The following is a 20,248-nucleotide window of genomic DNA, read 5'->3' as shown; positions in this document are numbered from 1 at the left end:
AGAACAGTATGTTTATGTTGTCCTTTGCTACCTCATGACACACTTTTCCAAGTGGATGTTTTTGTGGTAGCTGGACACCTATTAACAAAAGTAATTTGTACTTCTAGTTTACCATGACTCGTTCTCATTTAAGATTCCAGATTATTTATTTATTACTAGCAGAGACAATGCATTGCTTAGTAACTTTCTTATTCAGAGTAAAATTGAGTAGCATACTGAGAGTTTTAAAAGACATGCTTGGAATTTCAGCACTTCTGTGCACTGGTTCATTACTTTTTGAGTATGTCTTGTACTCTGTGCTTTTGAACTATCTAATGTGGTTGCTTTATTTCTGCTTCCTATACAGAGATTACCTTCAATGAAATTCCTACTTTTCATAGCCTTACCTTGGATAATATTAGCTAGATGTGGGAGAAAAAAAATCCTTCATGTGGTTGAAACAACAATTCCTAGTAAATCCCTTGGCCCATTTTACTTACTTTATGTGAACGACCCTGTGTAAGTGAAAGATTTTGCTGTTTCACCCAATTTCCTGCTTAGGCATTAATGTTGCATTCTGCAGAGAGACTTCTGTGCACCTTGTAGACAAGTGATGTTTATTCAGCCAGCTTCCAAGTTTGCACATCTCTCATCACAAAAACAGAGTGGTAAATCTGGCTCTGGAAACGTTTACTGATTCTAGTTGTGGACATCCTCAGTGTTTAACTTTTTGTGTGTCAGTACTACTTGGCTGACAAATTCCCTTCAATGAGTCAATCTTATGGCATTCCTTTTTCTTCAGAGCCACAGGAAAAAAAGCAAGTCCTGTCTTTTAGTGTGCATGCCCTGTGATGCCACCAGGATCTTTCCATCAGTCCCCTGGCAGTTGTTAAAATGGTGTTTTACCTGTTTGGAGAAAAAATTGGTTTTATGTGAGATATGGGGTATCTTAACTATATATTTACTCAGATTTCCTTGTAACATCTTCTGTTTTCTTTACAGAACCGTTGTTTCTTGGATTCTGTCCTGAATGCATTCCTTCTGGATGTTTTGTTACCTTGTTTTCACATTCCTGTTTTGTCAGTTATTTCTGAATGTATTTGAATCTTAACTTTTGGATACTTTTCCTCTTTGTTAGAGAAGACACAACATTTGAATATGATTTACTTGCTCTTCTGGAATTTCAAGTAAGCAATTTTGGAGACGTTAGGAAAGGTATAATCTATTCCATGTGTGTATAGATTCAAAAGACTTCTGTCATAGCCTATTGTTTTGTGAATTGCCAAGTTTAGCTAAAGCTTCTAAGGGGGTATAAAATTCTTTGGAAAGAGCACACTCTATTATTGGATGCTGTCACAATTTCATTTCTACCTTTATTTGTTCTCCTTAACTTCTGGATGCAGTTTTAACAAAGTTGCAGCATAGAAGCCCTTATTTGACTTGTTACTTTTCTTTCTTCTCCTTTGTTTTTTCCTGTGGGCTTCTCTTATCTCTAGGCCACATTTTAGCACTGATTTAGTAAATTCTCCAGTACCTTCTTTTTAAAATAAGCCCTAATTAACCTCTAGGTGCTTGAGGACCTTTGGTTGTGTCAAACTCTTGATAAAAAAGTTAGCAACCAGTCATTGATTGGATGGTTTCCATGGGAGCATGGATTAAAGATAGCAGTACTATATTACAGGCTGATTAAAAATAAAGAAAAAATTCCTCTGGCATGCTTTTTAATCTTACTAACTAAAGATTTGCAAGTTTTTCAGCTTTCCTTTTGTGCTACTTTGCCCACTTAGAGACAAATCTTTCCTCACTGATTGCATTGGTATTTGCTGGCTGCTGTAGTGTCTTCTTGCTGCACTGTGCATTTAGTGCTGGAAAGGCTGCACAGGATCACAGGTCTGAGTGCCTAGAGAGCAAATGAAGTTCCCAGGGATAGAGGGGCAGGGCTGGGGTGAAGAGTGAGGGGGCTGAATTGCCTAACATGCATGCCCTGATTTCTGCACTGATGTTCTACATGAGCAAAGTGGATGTGACTTGTAATGGAATCAAGAAAGATTTTAATGTGTGTTAATGTCTGTCAGGGACATTGGGTAGGCTCTGGTGTGGTTTGGCAGCACAATGTGCAGCAGGCTTGGGAGGCAGCCTGAGGGGACACAGGCCCATTGTACACATATAGAGTTAAATCCCTATAAGTTTACAACAAAACCTTGGTCTAGTGTTTCAGAGATCTGGAAAGCAGAAGTAGGGACCCCTGCTTGCTCAGATCCATTTCAGATGGTGTCAGTTCAGCTCCAGAAGGGAAATGGGAGAGCTGCAGGTGTCATCGTGTGCTAATGAGTATTCATGAACATGCAGCAGACCTGCTGTTGTCAGCTGTGCTCTTGGCAGGACATGGGCACTTGGGGGTAGGAATCTGGCTTTTCCTGGGATTAAAGGTAGGTATGAGTGGCATTTGTGTAAGACCTTGTGAAGTGGAGGACTCCTAATAGGAGTTAGGTGTTCAGGTAGCTGGTGAGCTGGTGTAGGCTTCTTGCTGTGGGTCAGACTCTCACTTTGTTCATTGAGACCTCTAAGATGCTGCTTTATGCTTGATCTCTTCTGCTTAAGCTCTCCCAAGTGCTGTGTCCTCTTCATAAATGCCTATCTCCTGAGAGCTGAAATAATGTGTTACTGTATGCTGTGTGGAACCTTATTTTGTAGCCTTGTTGAGCTTTAAACCTTTTGCCACATACAATACCAAGTCTGTGCTGACTTCTGGTGTGAAAAATCTTGTCCAGTTCTTTAAAGTATGCACAAGTGACTGATATGTTGCCAGAAGTTGGATTTAATTTTTAAATTGATTTATAGACAATTACCTATTTTCTTGTATGATGTCCTGTTCTTGAGGTTGTCGGGACCATTGCATACCGTGATTTTGTAAATACCAAATCAAGACAATTTCCTGTGTTCTTTATGAGGATCAAAAATCTCTGAACTCATGAAGGTAAGAAAAATTAAATTAATAGCTAGATGTGTTGTTAAGCTTAAACACCAAAATATCTGCAAAACCAGAGAGTAACATCACCATCTGAGACATAGCAGACATCCAGTGGCAAAACCATAGGACTCCTGTTGAGTCCGGTGGCTGGTGTGGAATGAAACTCTTCAGTGTGATCCTGTGGGCTCTTGGAAAAGATTCCTTCATTGCCTTTGGATAAATGGTTAAAAGAAAAGTAAAAATAAAGTGAAATTAGCTGGAATCAGGAAGTAGACCTGTGGCTGTCCTGTAGCATAGTACCTTGATCAAAGGCAAATTCAGTCTTCAGACAATTGTGTTAAGCTCGTTACTACCCTATTATCTGATACTTGTGTGGTTTAGGTACAGTGTGCATAAATTGCCAAGGCAATGATACATTACTGTTGCAGATCTTCCTAAAGATTGTTGACAGGCATGAGTTAAAATCAATTCCACCCAAGAAAGGATCTCAAACTGCCCTAAGTCTGGCCTGATAAAAACCACACCTAACTTCCAGAGGCTAGGATATCAGTTAGTGACTTGATTGGGAATACGTAGATACATGTCTCTCTAGCTACATCTAGAAGGCCTGTGTTCAGTGTGATAGGGATAATTGAGAAGGACAAATACAGTAGAGGGAGAAACAGCTCATGCAGAGCCGCTGAACATCTTTAATCAAGTACCGTCATTGCACTCCTTAAGTTCCACCAAAGTGGAAAGAGCAGGGAGTTGTGGAGGCATTACAGAATTAAATCAGACAACTGGAATGGTATTTTGTGGGCTCACTTAAAATGGTTCTGATAGGCAAATCACATGCTACATGAGACCATAGACATTCAGAAGGCAAAAAGTGATTGTTGTGTAATTCCTACATCAAATAATAGGAAAAACCAACACAGATCTTGAGTAGCTTTGTACCATCATCTACTTTTTTTGTGTGATTTTATGTATGGGAATGCTAATACAAAGCAGATTGCCCAGTCAGTGGGGAAGCAGCTCCTTTCCCTACTCAGTTATTTAGATGGAGATTGGAAGATCTGGGGCATCAGCCAATCCTTGTGACAAGCTGTTGTTTCCTGGACAGGATGGTGCTGGTTGGCAGTCTTGCTTTCATACAGAGCAGCTGCTCCTGGCACCAGCTGGCTGTCAGCAAGTAGGGGAGCCACAGTGGTGGTCTTGCTTGGGACAGACTGGCAGGCTATGAAGTATTGCCCATGTGGGGGCAAGCTGCTGTTGATCAGATCTCGTGGGGAGCATTTGACTTTGCCGTCCTTGCTGCTCTGTTGTGCCTGGTAACAGATATCTCATGGCTGATGTAGGCTGAGGGGTTGCATTAACAAGGCTGTCCTGAATTTGCACTTGCTCAGGACAAGGAAACAAATTAATCCTGCTTTACAAAGGTGAGTCATTTACTTAATCAAGCTCCTTGTCCCAAGCAGAATTTACAGAAAAGGGCATAGCATGGATGGCACTGGAGACAATCAAGTGTCACTTTGGAAATGGAAGCATCCAGCTCTGGTTGTATTTTACACTTTTGCTTAAGCTGGGTTAAGAAGTTAGGCTGATAAAGAACTGTGATGGTTGAAAGGGATTGAAATGAATTCTTTTGGTATATGCACTCAAAATGTTCATGAATATATACAGACAGAGAAGAATAGCAGCCATGTCTTAGAAAATTAATTGTTTCATAGAAAAGACTATGTTGCAGTACTTGGAAAAACACATGGCTATGAAGATGTCTCTGTGATATGATGAACATTTTGCAACGATACATAACTTCACTACAAGCTGTGGAAATTCTTGATGACATTGAAAGGGTGGAATAATTGGATTAGATCATATTTGAAATAATTAAAACTGGGGGTCTAGCACCTTATCCCCACTCTTCACAGGCTTTCTTGTAGATGCTTTTACAAAAAGGTTATTTAGAGAAACTTGAGGCAGTGCAAACTTTTTGGGAAAAACCCAACAACCGATAATTGAAGTAAAGGACTAATTATTCTGTTCTCAGCACAAAAATCATTAATAGCACAGTGTCCCCTGAACAGCTGTTGAAAACAGAGATTTAGAAGTGCTTGCTATGGCAACAGTGTGCAGTTTGATTAGATTATAGAGGGTTTTCAAAAGTAAATAAAATGTTGGATGCAACTTAAAGCAGACAAATACAAGCAAATACGAGGCTTTGATGAAAAATTGTTTGGAAGTTCCCATGCTCTCAGGTGACTGTTCCCTGTGTGCAGTAGTTTGTGGATTCCTTCTGCCATAAAACAGTGCCTGGAAAGAGCAATCTTGACAAACTTCTGTGAAAAAGAATGAGCAGTTTGAGTTGGTGGTGCAGTGTCAAGTTCATTAGATGGAATCTTGAACAAATAAGTAAAGCTGAACTTCAGTAGGAGAACACTGCATGGAAAAAGTAAGAAAAGTTTAAAATGAGAAAGTACAGATGTTTGGTGTCATTTACAGAAAAGTTCAAGTGGGAGGCTGCCAAACCTGCCTGGTTTTTATGGTTTTGATTTTAATGAAGTGTGGTTATTTCAATACAAACACCACAGACATGAGCACCCTCTGCAGGATGTTTAAAGGGGTTTCCCACTCGATCCCTTTTGATTGTTAGGTTTTTCATCCTTGCGGCTGGTGTTTTTCCCTCGCCACGCTGGCGAAGTTTTGCAGCGGGAAGCCCCAGCCCTGAGCTGTTACTGCCCCCCGGTGCCCTGTGGCGCTGGTTTCCCTGCGGTGGCGCTGGGGCGGGCACTGGATGGCACTGTGCGGGGTTCGTACGAGTGGGCACGGTTGTTCTGGGCGCAGATTTGTGTTGCGAGAGGCAGATTGCCCCGTGCACATGTACAGAAAAAGTGCCTTTCGTTAACAGCAAAGGGCCGGTCCCGGACGCCGCTCCGCCGCCTGCGGCAGCTCCGGGATTACTCCCGGCTCCCCGGAGGAGGAGGAGCCGGGCCGGAGGCTGCCGGGGGCGGGAAGGGGCGGCAGGTTTGGGATGAGGAGGAGGAGCTGGAGCGGCAGGAAGGGTGTTTCCCTGCGCAACTCCCGGCTGAAGTGACTCACACAGGAAACTCCCTGCCAGGCGCGGCCCAGGAGCGGAGCCGCCGGCCCGACGCGACCCTCGGCGGCCGGGCCGAGCGGAGCCCCCGGACGGACAGACAGACGGACGGGCTCCTGCCGCCGCCGGGCAGCGCCGCTCCCGGGAGCCGGCGGAGAGCGGGTGAGTGCCCTTCCCGGGGCCCTCCCCGGATCCGGGCGCTTCATCTGCGGGTCCGCGCCCCCGCCGCGCCCCTGTCGCCGGTAACCGGGAGCCCCGTACTCCTATTGGGCTTGGCTCGCCCCCCCTCGGTGTGTGGGGCTCCCGGGGCTGGGCGGTGCCCGGGGCCGAGCGGGAAGGGGCGGGCGGGCGGGCTGGCCGCGTCCCTCAGCGGCGGGCACCGAAACGCCCTTCTTGGGTTGTGTTTCTGGGGTAAGGTTTGGCTTGTTCTCTCCCGTGCCTGGCCCCTGTGTCTGCAGCGCTCGAGTGGTCAGAGTTCTGTCCACTAGGCTGTCTTGGAGTGGGCTAGATGGGGAAAATATAAAAGTAAAAAGCTCTATGCAGGTTCGTCTCCCTCCTCAGAGGAAGGAGGTGATCTGGAGTGTCTGTCTAAGGACGTGGAATAACTTCCTCATGAGGAACTTGAGAATTATCCAATAAAAATAACTATGCTGTAATGGCAGCAGCAATGCAAACTTGAAAATCCCCAGATGGAGGGTCTGCCACCCATCCCTCCTCTCTAATGAGCAGAGGTGAAAACAGACTTGCACTTCACCTCTCTGAGTATTCCTGTTGTTCATCAACATCTCTGCTAGAGATGTACTGAGAGCCTTTCAGTAGGCTCTCATTGCCTTGATTTTTATTCCTGTGCTGTTTGATGGCAGGTTGAAGTAGCATTTAGACATGTAAATGGTTGTTTGTGCCAGCGAGGCTGTTGGGAGGAAGTTGCCTTTGTGGGATGCAGCCAGTCTGCCTGAAGTGCTGGCTGGAGAGTGTGTATTGGAGGAGGAGGAAAGCTAGCTGGAGGAATTTCTTCTTAATTAGAAGGTCATAGCAGGCTTTTCTGTAAACTGTGGGAAATGGAAAGCTTAGGCTAATGAGGACTCCAGTCCTTATTGCATTCCAGTTACTTATTTGGCATAACTTTATTATAATAAGCTTACTAAACATGTTCATATGCAGTGTTGTGTGGTAGCGTTTTCTTCAAAATTGAATTTGTAATAATACTGTAGTGCAATTCAGCAATGTCTGAATTATGTTTTTATTAATTGTACTTAAACTGTTTTATGCTCAGAGAATGTCTGAGCTATGTGATAGAAAAAGCATTCTACTCCTTACTTAAGCTGTGATTCTTGACTTCATTTAAGTCCCACTTTTACCTCTAAAAAACTTTTTTTTTTAAACTTTTGTAAACGCGAAGTTCCTCCTGTTCTAGTATAAAAGACTCTTTAAGGCAACTGGTCTGTGAAGTCTGGCTGGTGTAGGCAGCCAGTTGTCTCTGTAGCTGCCAGGAGGGAGGAGGAGGAATTTGGAAGAAGTCTGTACAGCATTGGGAAGGCTTAACCCCAGTATCATCAAAGCTTGCTTGTCTTGCCCTCTAAAAAGTGTACATCATCTTTCTTTGTAGCAGCTTAGATTTTTATTTTTTTTTAATAGGGACTATGTACGTGATGGAATATCTCTATTATACTTTGGTTTTCAAGTTGTCAGCTTGTTTATGTATTCTGAGAATAAACCTCTCTGAGTCTTGGGAAAATACCCAAATAGTCTCACCCCTGCAACATCCCTGTTTGAAAGAGTTTGTTTTGTTTACAGGTCTTGGGTTTGTCAGTTTCTTTTGAGGGTCCTGATGCTGAGAGTGAAGTGGAGTTTGAATGGAGTGTACGCTCAGCTCTGCTAATTAAAAATTTCTCCCATAATAGATATCACAGCATTCAAACTTAAATGGAGCCAAATTGTCTAAGTTGTTTAAGTTTTTTTTTTTTTAAATATATGTTATAAGGAAGGGAATGTTTCACAAGCAATTCAGACTTTTCAGTTTTTAACTTGTGAATGTGTGACTTATTAAAAAGCTCATAGTGGTTTAGTGATGCACCTGTAATAGTCAAAGTATTCATTAACAAACTTCTTGTTTCTTCAGTTTGCCTTAGGTGGAAATTGTCCAAAACCAAGAGATTCTCTTGGTCCAGTATGCTGACTTTGTAGCATAATTAATTACCAGGAATCTGTTCTAGCTCTGTGTTCCATGTTAGATATTTGTCTGATACACTCCTTAAGTTTTGGTTAGTGCTTTGTTTAATCATTTTGGCAGAGATTTGTCTTGGAAGGTGGCTTGTTCCTGAGGGTAGGTTTTAAAACCTTGCTGTAACCCTCTTGTCAGAATAATCTGATTTTTATTTTAAAGTTTGTTTCTTGAAGGTTTCCAAGATATTGAGGTTGAGGTGGAAAATTCAGAGTGGTTGGAATTGAGCTGCAAGGTTGGAACAAAAAGATGGAACAAAAAATCCCCACAAAGCTCTTTATTTGTAGGAACAGTTGTATTCATCCTCTGGCCTGAAAGCTGCTAGAACTGCTTGCAGTGCTATACAAGAGAAAATTAATTTTAATGTAATTTCCATGCCTTTATGTGCATATCAAATGGGTTTTATTTCACAGTTTTTGCCCTATGTTCTCTGGGCAAGTTCTTTGAGTGGTTCCTTGGTTTACTTGTTGCTATACCAACAAGTAAATTAAACCTGAATGCTGGGCAGCAAGTTTTACCCTGATGAGCTGTAAGTCAGCTGTGAGATTGACTTCACTGCTTGGAACAGTGGCTGTGTGACCTTCTGCATTTCCACTGTTTATACATTTTAAATAACTGCAGCTACTATGGCGAGCCCCAAGTTAATAAGCAATTATGCTTGAGCCAGGGTAGGTGCTCGTTTACCTGGGGATGCTGCAGGAGCTTGGCACAGCCCAGGCGTGAGTGGCCACTGAAGTGGTTCCAGGTGGGTCCATCCCTGTGCGTGGGACTGGGATTCATTTCATGTTCCCAGGGATGGAGGGGTAAATGTAACAAACTTGTAAATTTCTGATCTATAGAAAATATACCTTGTTTCAAGTGGCCTCTGGCAGACTTTACTCTTGAAGGTCATCTGGCTACTTTTTGGCTACATTGTTATTTGTACATACAACAAATGAAAGCCGCCTATTCTTGTCCTGGTTTTTATGGAGAGCTGAGACAGTAAAATGAAAGAAGGACATGTCAACATTGTGAAATATGACTATACCTACAAAAATTCACAAAGAGCTCGGTAATGGTGCTTTACATTTTAATCTACATACGTCAGTTCAGGGCTGTTCTTTACTGCTGGTCTGCCCTTAGAAGCTGACATTAGCAGGGCTCGGGGGCACACTTTGCTGGGTAATGCTGATAACAGAGTGCCTATTGATTTGCTTTGTTAAAACGTAATTCCATTAATCCACATCACTGCCTTTCTGGTGGTAAAAATAATGTATGATGCATTGATGAGACTTGCTACAAGAAGACCGAGGTTGCAAAACAGCAGTTAATCTTTCTATCTCTTGGCACCAAAAATGTTGTAAGATATTTTGGGTAGCTCCTTATCTCTTGTAAACACACTGGTGAAAATCCTGAAGCACGTTTTCTTCATAACACTTGAAAGATTTTTCTCTGTGTTAGTATCTACTGTATGCCTCTGTTATGTCTGTAAATATATGTGCACTCACAAATATTTGTGAAAAAAATCCTGTATTCACACACTTCAGTGTTTTGGGGGAAAATTGGCTATCTTGGACTTAAACTGGAAAGAGTGGAGTTGTGGTAAAGGTTGGTATGGCACAAATAATCATCAGGCATTTTTCATCTCAGGAGAAACCCCCTTTCCCTCAGGCTGAGCATCAGCAGATATCAAGTGAATTTATATCTGTGTAGCCTTTCTGCAGAAAGACCGTTGTGGGAGAGGTGATTTAAGGCTGTGGGCAGCCGAGTTGAGCACAGATCTGGCTTGGGGTGTTGGAGAGGGAGCCCATGTCTCCAAGCCTTCCAGCTGGGAGATGGTGGTGCTCCCTGCTCCTGAGGAGCCACACTTGTGTCCTGCTGCTCTGTCCCTTCCCCACATTTTGTGTGGCCGTTTCATTCTGCCAGATCTCTGCTCCGGCTGGAAGGGCCCCCAGCAGGGCATCGGTGTGATGGTGAGCTCAGGAGGGCTCTCAGGGTGGGAATCCCTTCATTGCTACCCTAGCTGCCTGCCAGGCACCCGCTGATGGCTTAGCCAGCTTGGTCTGCAGTGGATTTGCAGCCCTCTTAGCCAAGCTGTGAGGTCCTGCTGTGCTCTTCTCAGTGCCTAGAGAGCAGTGAAAGTGAACATGGTAGTTCTCTGGCTGGGTGGTTGTTTTGTGGTTCTGTATGGGTGTGTTGCCAGGACAGGTGCTCTGGCCTAGGCAGAGCTTAAAGTGAGTGTCCTCCACCAGAGTGGATGTTCTACCTGATAACTTTACTAAAGCTTTTATTGTTCAAGCAGTCAGGTAGCACATATGGAATTGGCACTTCTCTTGCTTTCATCAGAGGTAAATGCCAGGGCAGAGGTAAGTGCAGGCTGTGGTGCCCTCCTTTGCCCAGTTTGTGAGTGCTCCCAGCTTACAAAGTGGTTATTTGTGGGGTGAACTTGGAGGATTTCTCTTTGCTTGAGCCATACACTGTGAGATTTTCTCAGTTGAACAGTCTGTCTTTCACATGGCTGGGTTTTTGCAGGTCTCTTTTCCGTCACTGTTGGTCAGGAGGTAATAGAGTGACAAACAAAGTTTTTAAAGCCTGTAATTGCTCATTTGGTGGAAAAAAATGCCATCCCCCCTCCTCTCCCTCCACTGAAAGGCATCTTAAGAATTCAGTCAGTGTGTAGACTTATGCTTACTAGATGACACTCTCTGCAAATGATTAGCAGGGTTGAGTCTCAGTAATGTTCTTATGAATTACTTTATTCTAAAGTAAAATAATTAAATGGTGCTTTTGGTTTTAGAAACACATAGATTTAAAAACCAATACTGTGGTTTTGTGTTAGGACATGAGTCTCAAGAGTTGACATGCTAAGAAGTGATTCCAGCTGTGCAAATGGCACAAGGTGCTTTTGGAGATCCTTGCTTTATACTCTACCTCTATACAAGAGATTTTTTTCCAGAGTTTAGATAAAAATATATTAGTACTGTACTTCAGTTTAAAATACTTTAATTCTGACAGGGACCTGGACACTTTGTTGGCAGAAATAAAAATGCTGTTGACCTGAAGCTATTTATAGCTTTCTTTCAGTATACCTCTAATTATTTTAAGTGGTTTCAGTGACATAAAATCAATAAGGAGAGTACACTGAATGATAGATTCTGAGTGTGAAGTTCAGGCAAACTGTCATGATACACGGCTTAAGATAGATGTGAATGCTTGTCAGGTAATATCTGAAGCAATGCTTTGGTTGAATTTTCACTGAAATTGTGTATTTTCTTGTATAAAATACTACAGATGATGATCTCTTTCTGAGGAAGAAGAGAGCTTAAGAAACTAAAATTTTTTAGTTTTGTTTTCTACTCGGTCATGTACTATTTCCTTAGGTTTTTTTAAGATAAGTATTAAACCATTATTTACTTCTTGTCTGATTCACTCTGTCCTCACAGAAATGCACATAATGTACATTATTATTGTACTGATTTAGACAATAAATGAAAAGCTACTTTTAAGCATGGATAGTACAAATTTACCGAAAATATCTTCCAACTTACTATTCAGATGAAAGTGTGTAATTTTTTTTAACTGAAAGCGGAGAGTGTTGTATTGCTGGCTTACCAAGTACCTACAGGTGTAGAGAAGGAGTGGGAATGACAGCAGACAGCCTCTCTTTCAGAGTAACTTTTCTTGAAGCCTTTGTTCAATTTTTAAACTCAAAATAAGGCAGCGCTGAAGCCAAGGCTTCATCTGCAGAATTGCATTGCAGAAACCCATGGGATGTAATGAATGCCTGTCGTGTCACTGGGGGCATAAGCTGTGAGATGGAGCTGATGCCAAGTGCAGAGGGACCTGGGGCTGCCCCAGCAGGGGTGGGAGGGTGTCCTTCCCACAGGCAGGGGTGCTGCCCAGCAGACCCCCCTGAGTAAGGCTGAGCCTGGAGCAGCCATCTGTGTAACTGGGCTGAGGAAGAGAGTGCTGTCCTCCCCTCCCCTGAGAAAAAAATGATGTTTTTTTTTTTTTTTATTTCTCTCCATTCTTGTGAAATGAAAGTGCAGAACTCACATGCTTTATCAGGAACTGTAGTGATGAAACAAGGAGTAATGGGTTCAAACTGAAAGAGATGAAATTTAGCTAAAAGATACGGAAGAAAATCCTGACTGTGAGGGTGGTGAGGCACTGGAAGAGGTTGCCCAGAGAGGCTGTGGGTGCCCCATCCCTGTTGAAGGCCAGGTTGGATGGGGCCTTGAGCAGCCTGGTCTAGTGGAAGGTGTTCCTGCTGATGGCAGGGGGATGAACTGTGTGGTCATTAGAGTCCCTTTCAACCAGTGCCATTCTATGAGTGCAAATAAACACTTTGTCTAAGGCTGAGGGGTTGTGTTGTTGCTTAGATGGAAAATGAAGCCTTCAGACTCTTATCTTTCCATCTCTGAGGCTCATCTCTGTTACCTGTAACATGACCTCCTCCATCCCCTGGCGTGCTCAGCTCCCCCATCCCCAGCTCCTTTCAGCCCACCTACACAGCTGTGCCCCTTTGGTTACAGTTCCAGCAGTAAATACACCACACACCAAGGGCAGCCAAGGAGACCATGCTGGGCAGGTGTGAGCAGTCTGTGATGGAAGACTTCATCCTGAGCCATGCCAGGCTCATCCCATGTGGACTTGCTTTCCTTTCTCCTTTCTGAGGTGGTTATTGCTTTTGCTGCTCCCTTTCCCATTCTTTGCAGAGTGTTCACAGTGGGAGTGTTACCTTTGCTAAGAAGTGAGAGAGCTTTTCACAGCTGTAGTTGTAGTTTTCACATGCTGTAGGTGCTGTGCTTCTGTGCTAAACTTCAGTCTGCTCCAAAGCACTGCTGTGCAGCTTTGCTTCCTACCACCCGTGCAGCAGCAGGAGCAAGTACAGCAGAAATGCTTGCTGAGAACAGCTGCAGGAGAGAGCAGCATCAGCAGAATGCAAAAATGGCAGCAAATTGAGAAGATTAAAAAGGCCTGTGGAGGAGTGAACTGGGTGAGAGGAAGAGAATGCAAAAAAGAGAAGGTGAGGGGGGGTGGTCAGGAAGGTGAAATGGTGCAATTCAAAGGTGTAATACCAGAGAATGTTAATAGGGTAAGGCAAGTAAGTGTGGCAAGACAGATCTCAGCACACCTAACCTAAAATGAAACAATGCTTAAATCTCTAGCTTCATTGCAGTCTGAAGAGAGACCAAATATTGCAGAAGGGAGTTCATTCTGTACATTAGTTAGTTCACTTAGAGCAAACTCAGTTCTGTGAGAACTAATTAGTAAACCAGCACAAACCCTCTCAGCCATCTAGCCCCATCAACAGCAGATTTTTTTTTTTCTTTTTTACATTTGTGACTTGTCTTGGGCTTCAGACTTTGGTTCACAGATAAAGCAAACCAAACAAAACACCTCTGTTAATTCTTGTTGCACAAGTTCCATTGCAGAGTGGGGTTGCATGCTGCAGGACAGACACTTCAGAGACAGGCCCTCCCTCCTTGTTCATCTAAGTGGGATACTTTTAGAGGAAATTTTAGAGGCTTCGGTTTCTCCCATGCCATCACAATGGATTCTCAAATAAAACAAGTGGAATGAACAAATTAATTTTTCATTTTTGAAGTGTGTGTATCCTCCACTCGAGCTTCCTACACAGGGATAGCATTTCACCCTGTATTTTAACATCAGGAAGCTGTATCTCTCTTCTAAAGCTTCAAGATGTGGAATGATGCTGCAGATGCATGGTCCTGGCCAGGCTGCCCTTGGAAATACCTGGTTGTTACTTGCTGCTTCATCATCATCCACTGCAGATGCTGCTGCTGTAGAATTAGTATGTGCTCATCCATGTGCTCCTGCTGGCTGCTAACATGGCAGGAAAAGATAAATTCACTCTTGTGGTGCCTTGCTAACAAAAATAGAGTGACTCCAGCCAGGTGCTAGGGTACAGGAGTGCTGAGATTGCACTGTGTTCTCTAGTTGTGGGAGTGTTTTCTTACTGATGCTGTAAAAAGGAGTCATTAGGACATACAATGAGGCTTCAGGAAAGGCAGTTCTGGACTGGCATCACTCACCAGTCTTGGTCTAGGCTTCATTCAAAGAGCCCCAGACTGCCCCATTCGTCATCTGCTGTGATGATATAGAGTGCCAGACCTTGCTTTTGTTGGAAAGTACTTGAATTCATCCAGGATAGTGAAAGGGAAGTTACTTGACAAGCATAACTAATTGTTCTCCGAGTCCTGGTGGTCAGTGTGTCAGCTCCCTGACAGCATCCTTGGCAGGGCTGTCCTGACCTTGCTTATCGTGTGGGAGTGGCTGTACTGACTCAATGCAGTGTGCCCTTCATGTTGCATTGATGGTGCTGCTGTTGAGTACTGATACTGCCCAGAATTGAGTTTTCCAGGTGATAAGAGTGGTGTATCACTGAGCACTTGAACCTTGCTTGCACAATCATAGCACAGGCTTTGCTTGGATAAGGAGATGGCAGGCATGGGGATTGCTTGCTGGGATAGTTCCCTGCAGGAGACAGAAGCTGGACAGGTAACAGTGTGGGTTGCATGAAAAAATTCACATGTGACTGAACACAAAGAGCTTTTAATTTAGGAAGCTGAGATTTGCTTAAAAAAAAAATTAAGAAAAAATATTTCCTCCCATGCTATTAGCCTCATGTTCTTCCCCCAGTCTGTGCCTGCTTGTGGAAGCCTGCAGTCATTGTGAGCCACATTCCCTGTAGGAGTCTGATACTGAAGTCATCATTTCTATTATATGGCCATTCTTCTGGGACTTGCTGTGCTGTTTGGATGGGGTAATACAGTGCTGGAATTTTTTTCTCTTTTTCACGTATTAAGCCTGTTTTTTAATTCCGTTTGCAGATGTATTTTTGAAAGCTTAACAGTATGTCAAATCTGTTGCACAAAGGGCTGTCAGCTGCTGTTTGCTTTCTTCTGTCTTTTACTTTAATCAGGCAGGCCAGTAAATGATGTGAAAAGCATTTTTCTTTGCTCCTTCAGCTTATGCAAATCTGTTGCTTAGGAACGGAAGGGAGCTCCGGTCCCAAAAGGAACATCTTAGGCTGATCTGCATGGCAAAAAGGCAGATTGTCCTGTCCAGGGCACAGGAAAAGGGCATTCTAACAGAGAAAATCCATCGTGGTGCTGGTCTCTGAAGTGCTTTAGCTAGCAGGGTGTAAAATATTTTCTTCTCAGTCTGAATTGATAGGTCAGCAATTGAATGGCTGAGATGTTCAAAATTTAATTAAAATAGAACTAAAAGGGAGCTTTTGAGAGAGATCTTGGAGGTTTGAAATAAAAATTAATATTTTTGTAATTACTGTGCTGTTCTTGGAAGAGAAAGTCCATTCCTTTTGTTCTCTTTCTATTACAAGGGCCCTTTGTGATTGGAATCTCATGGTTTCAATTGAGTAGGAACATTACACTGAATATTTAATCATATTTTCCTAATAGTAAAATTATTTAATTGATTTTCTGCAGTCCAATAATATAGAAAAATTACACAATGGGACAAAAAACCTGAAAATGTTGTGTTGCTGTAGGGATAAAACTTAACTTCTGCTGCTGTGCTGACCAATTCTGTTCTTGTGGGAATGTTGTCAGCAGTTGCCATGGAGTTTACTGTGGTTGATCCTGAAGGCCCCAGTTCAGCAGGCCAGTCAATCATCTTTTTAAATATACTTTCATTTGAATTTCTTTCCCTTAGTGTATGGACTGTGGAATATATTTGCCTTTTTTTTTTTTTTGTAAATAATATGCAAACAATATTTTTGTAAATAAATAATTCTCTTCTTCCTCTTCAACTGCAGTACATAAAATTTTCCTGATTTTCATCTGTCCTTTTAAGTAGGGTAAGCTTTGATTTATTTATGCAAAAGGCATTTAGTTATTAATATTTATATTAATATATAATAATTTATTTTAGGCAAAACTCTTTTGTGTGGATACATATTTCAATTAATGGATTGCACAGCAATTTAAATCTTCAGTACCATGATGCTATTTTTTAATTTAAGATTCAATGATTCTGCTTTTGCAGACTTGGGGAAGAAGAGACACAGTGTCAAAGGGAGTTGCTGTTTAAAGTGTAGACATACTTCCTCTTTGTCTTATTTTGAGCCTGGGAACATGTACAAGCACTTGGAGATCAAATGCATCTGTTCAGAACCAAAATGTGTCCAGTGGACTGCAAAAAGGCATGGGGCATCCCCTCCCAACATCATTTTTCAGTCAAATGAAACACAAATTTTCATCTGCAAAGTCAGAAAATATTAAAAAATTTCTGCAGTCCAGCAATTTTTTTTGTCATTGAAACTCCACCTTAATTAACTCACTCTTTGGCGTGATGCCTCTCCATATTTTTAATATGAAATAATTTTTTTATCACTTTAAATTCCAATCTTGGAGAGCTTTTTGGGTTACGTAGAGAATGGTGTAACCCAAACCAATTCCCTGGGTGTCCCAGAGCACCTCTGGTTCCTTGGGCTGCGTTCTGCAGCTGATCTTTGCACGTGCTGTATTGCTGCTGGTGTCCAGGGCTCCCCCTGGGCTGGGGGCAGCTGGAGGTGGGCTGTGCTCAGCACGTTCGCTTGTGCGCTCACAGAGCTCTGAATGTGCTGTGGGAGCTTCTCCTGCCCTGGGGAAGGAGAGAAGCTGTGCTTGAGTGGCTCAGGCTGTGCTGATCTCAGCCCAGAGCGTGATCCCTGGCTGCCCAGAGCTGCTGATCCAGCCCTGCCTGACCAGGGGCCCCAAACTCTCCTCTCCAGCCTGGGAACTCGCCCTGCACTTTGGTGACTATGGGATGTGTTTGTCCTGGACTGTTTCAGGCTGTTTGAAGTGTAAATATGCCAAGTTTAAGCTCAGTTTTCTGTGAGCTTTTGGTTAAATAAAGTTAAAAAATGTGGAGAGTTTTTTTTTGGTTTTTTTTTTTTTTTTACCCAGAGGTATATTTAAGATAGTGATATACTGTGTACCATGGTAGCAAGATGGTGAGATAAGATCAATGCTGATATCCCTCTGACTCTTCCCACCCTGAGATTCAGCAGTGACTCGAATGTTTGCACGTTCAGCTCTTCCCAGGTGCTGTCAGAGGTGCTGGGATGGATGTGCCTTTTGGGGCAAGGAGGGAGAGGCTCTGTCAAAGGAGAGAGTAGCAGTATTTGGGCTGCTCTGAAGAGTACAGGACTTCAGGAGAGGTTTGCTCTGCTGTCACTGCAGAAAAAAGTGCCAGTCAGCTGTGGGGTTTAGATTTTAATTATTTTTGTTTATTTCAGGGGAGTTTAATGTTGTAGCTCCAACTTCCATAAAGCAAAGCAAGAATTGCAGTAGACACAGTTGTGTCCACTGTCTGATCTTTGCAGTATGCAGCACTGTACCAGGAGATGTACTGTAAGGAGCTGACACCAAAAAACACCTGGAAATCCATTTCCAGATTGTTACCTGCTGCAATCCAGTGTGCTTCAAGAAGGAAGCCTGCTGTCTTACTGCTCTGATGGTTGTGTGAGGATAAATCCTTGGAGAATTCAAAGTGAGGGGGCTTAGATGTCCTCAGGGTGTCAAACTTTTGAGTGAGTGATGCAAAGGAAAAAAGTGCCTGGCAGCTGTGGGATTTAGATTTTAATTATTTTTGTTTATTTCAGGGACATTGAACACTGTTACTCCAACTTCCATAAAGTAAAGCCAGAATTGTCATAAAGTAAATGTGTGTCCAAATCTTCTGAAGTTGGCTTTCACTGTAGCTTGATATTTTCTACCTTTATTTTTATAGCTATTAATTATACTATTTATACTAATTATACTATTAATTATGAATTATACTGTTTATCAGTATAATATATATATCAGACTGAATTGTACCGTTTATCAGTTTTCTGTGGGAATGTTCACTTGGCAATCTTAGTTCAGGTGATACTTACAGTTTGCAAGTAATTTAAATGGCATAAGTACTTATATTCTCCAAGGACTTTCCATTCTCTCCCTGTGTATTTTCAAGATATTCAATATACCTTTTGGGTTATTTGAAATGTTTTGTGGTAGCATGATACCAACCTCATCATCTCCCTGTCTTGTCTAACACAGCCATAGCTTTGCATCTGATAACTTTTGTGGTGAAGGGCTTTATTTTTCACCAGCAAGATATCATCAAACCCAGTTATTTGAGGTAGGACTTTTATGTTGGGAATCAATGTCTTTGAAACTCAGCTGGATAATTTCATAAGATCATTAGAGGACATTTCTGGGAAATCTTGGCCATAGGATAAAGAGGAACTGTGTGGTAATTTCTACACTTCTAAGATCTCAACAAGGGTACAGTTATCTAAGTTCATTTGCCTTACCCACATTTATATAACTACAAGTTATATTTGTTGGATTCTATGCACTCCTACTGAACATGTATAAGAACTGTCTTGTATCATCAAGCATATTTTTTCCTGTTTCAGTTATTAATAGGCTGGGTCTTGCTTAACTCTTATCACTGAAAGAAAGCTTAAAAGCTTGCTACTTAACTCTCTAGTATTTGGGAGAGGTTTTTTACCTCTAAGTTTGAGAAAGGATTGCTGGAACTGTTCATTCTCTCACAGTGATTCTGAAATTAATGCTTTATTGTCTGCTTTCTCAGTCCTTACCTTCTGTAGCTATTATTTCTTCTGGTCAGTTTTCCCTTTTTTTTTTTTTTTTGGTCTCAAACATTTTTCCCCATAATTTGCTCCTGTTTATATTTTCTTACAAATAATCTGAAGTTTCAGGAGGCCCAAAAGAGCATGGCTGAGAGATGCATGTTGGCTGTTTTCTGATATGCTTAGAATTAAGAATATAGACTTTCTGCAGAGACTTAGACATTATTCTGTAGGGATGGAGAAGTGGAAATGGTATCTTCACTAGGAGTGACAATCATCTCCTCTAGATACCAAATCAGTGTTAGCAGGGCACTGCTTACATGCAGTTGCAGGACTGAGAGCAATGGTGCAGAGTTATGACATTTTAAAAAGGTTGCCAGCTCTTTTTTTAATGAATATTTTCAATAATAATCCAGTTCTGAAGTGAAATAAAATGTAAACAGAGGAGATTTCTTTTTTTGGCTTCATTTTTCACATGGACAAAATGTGGGAGACAGTTCAGTTCAGCACTTCTCCACAGCACAAGCTGTTCTGAGCACGTCAGGCCCATGTGGTGCTCATGTCCTTCAGAAATGAAGAAAAAGAGGATCTCCTAGTTTAAGCTAGTCTGTGGCCTTTCACTAACATACTAAAAGAACCCCAAACCCTGGGACTGATATCTCTTGACCTTGGACATGGTGGGACTTGCTACTGTGAGGCTGAAGTTCTTTTCAGACAGGGATTTTCTTGCTTTGAAATCCAGAAAAAGGAACTGGGAATCAGCACAGGCATTGCTTTTCCCTGCTTAGAAAGCTGTGTGTGCTCATCAAACACCAACATTTAGCAAAACAGTTTGCTGGTGTGTGTGATTCTCTCTCCTCAAGGGACAATGTCAGACCATGAATGTTGAATGTTCACTAGTTAAGTTGTGTACAACCAGGAAAACATGTTTTTGTTCATACATTTTTACTTTAGTGCTTTATGGATGGGTCATAAAAAGATACCAAAGAGAAAAATATTACTTCAGAAGTAATCCTTACATATGTTCTGCCTGAGAAAGGCTATCCTGGGGAATTTCATGTGGGTACAGAACTGAAAACACAGCTTTGTAGGAATTTACTATGAAAAAAAATCTCAGTTTGTCCTCGTGTAACTATAATGATGAGTATGAGTACAGCATTTTAGTCTGTTCTCATTTGTGTAAACTCCTAACCAAACCTTTTTTTTAAGTATGTCTTTGAAGTTTCTGATGTTCTCTGCCATAAAGGAATCTGTTAAAATATTAGCTCTCCTGCCCAGTAACTTCATCTGTTAAAAACTCATGACTATTAAGGAAGCGGAGCTATCCAGTTTTTTGTCTTGGGAATTTTAGTTTTTCTTAAATTAATTTTTTTGAGCTTAGGGGAAAAAACAATCTGGTTTTTCCAGTCCCTC

At 42.1% G+C, this 20,248-nt stretch overlaps 1 protein-coding gene across 2 annotated transcripts in view; it reads left to right on the top strand.

Annotated features, from left to right (window-relative positions):
* Positions 1-5,983: 5,983 nt before the first annotated feature.
* CYFIP1 (cytoplasmic FMR1 interacting protein 1) overlaps positions 5,984-20,248 on the top strand; it is a 76,693-nt gene continuing 62,428 nt past the window's right edge. For both annotated transcript variants that reach the window (XM_064711459.1, XM_064711470.1), the window contains exon 1: positions 5,984-6,185. The gene's annotated coding sequence lies outside the window, so the exon portion shown is untranslated. The remainder of the gene's footprint in view (positions 6,186-20,248) is intronic.

The sequence above is a fragment of the Zonotrichia leucophrys genome, chromosome 1 (genome assembly GCF_028769735.1).
Source record: "Zonotrichia leucophrys gambelii isolate GWCS_2022_RI chromosome 1, RI_Zleu_2.0, whole genome shotgun sequence".
NCBI classification, from domain to species: domain Eukaryota; kingdom Metazoa; phylum Chordata; class Aves; order Passeriformes; family Passerellidae; genus Zonotrichia; species Zonotrichia leucophrys.
Note: the sequence above shows the minus strand (reverse complement) of the source record. Positions and strands in the feature narration are given on the sequence as shown.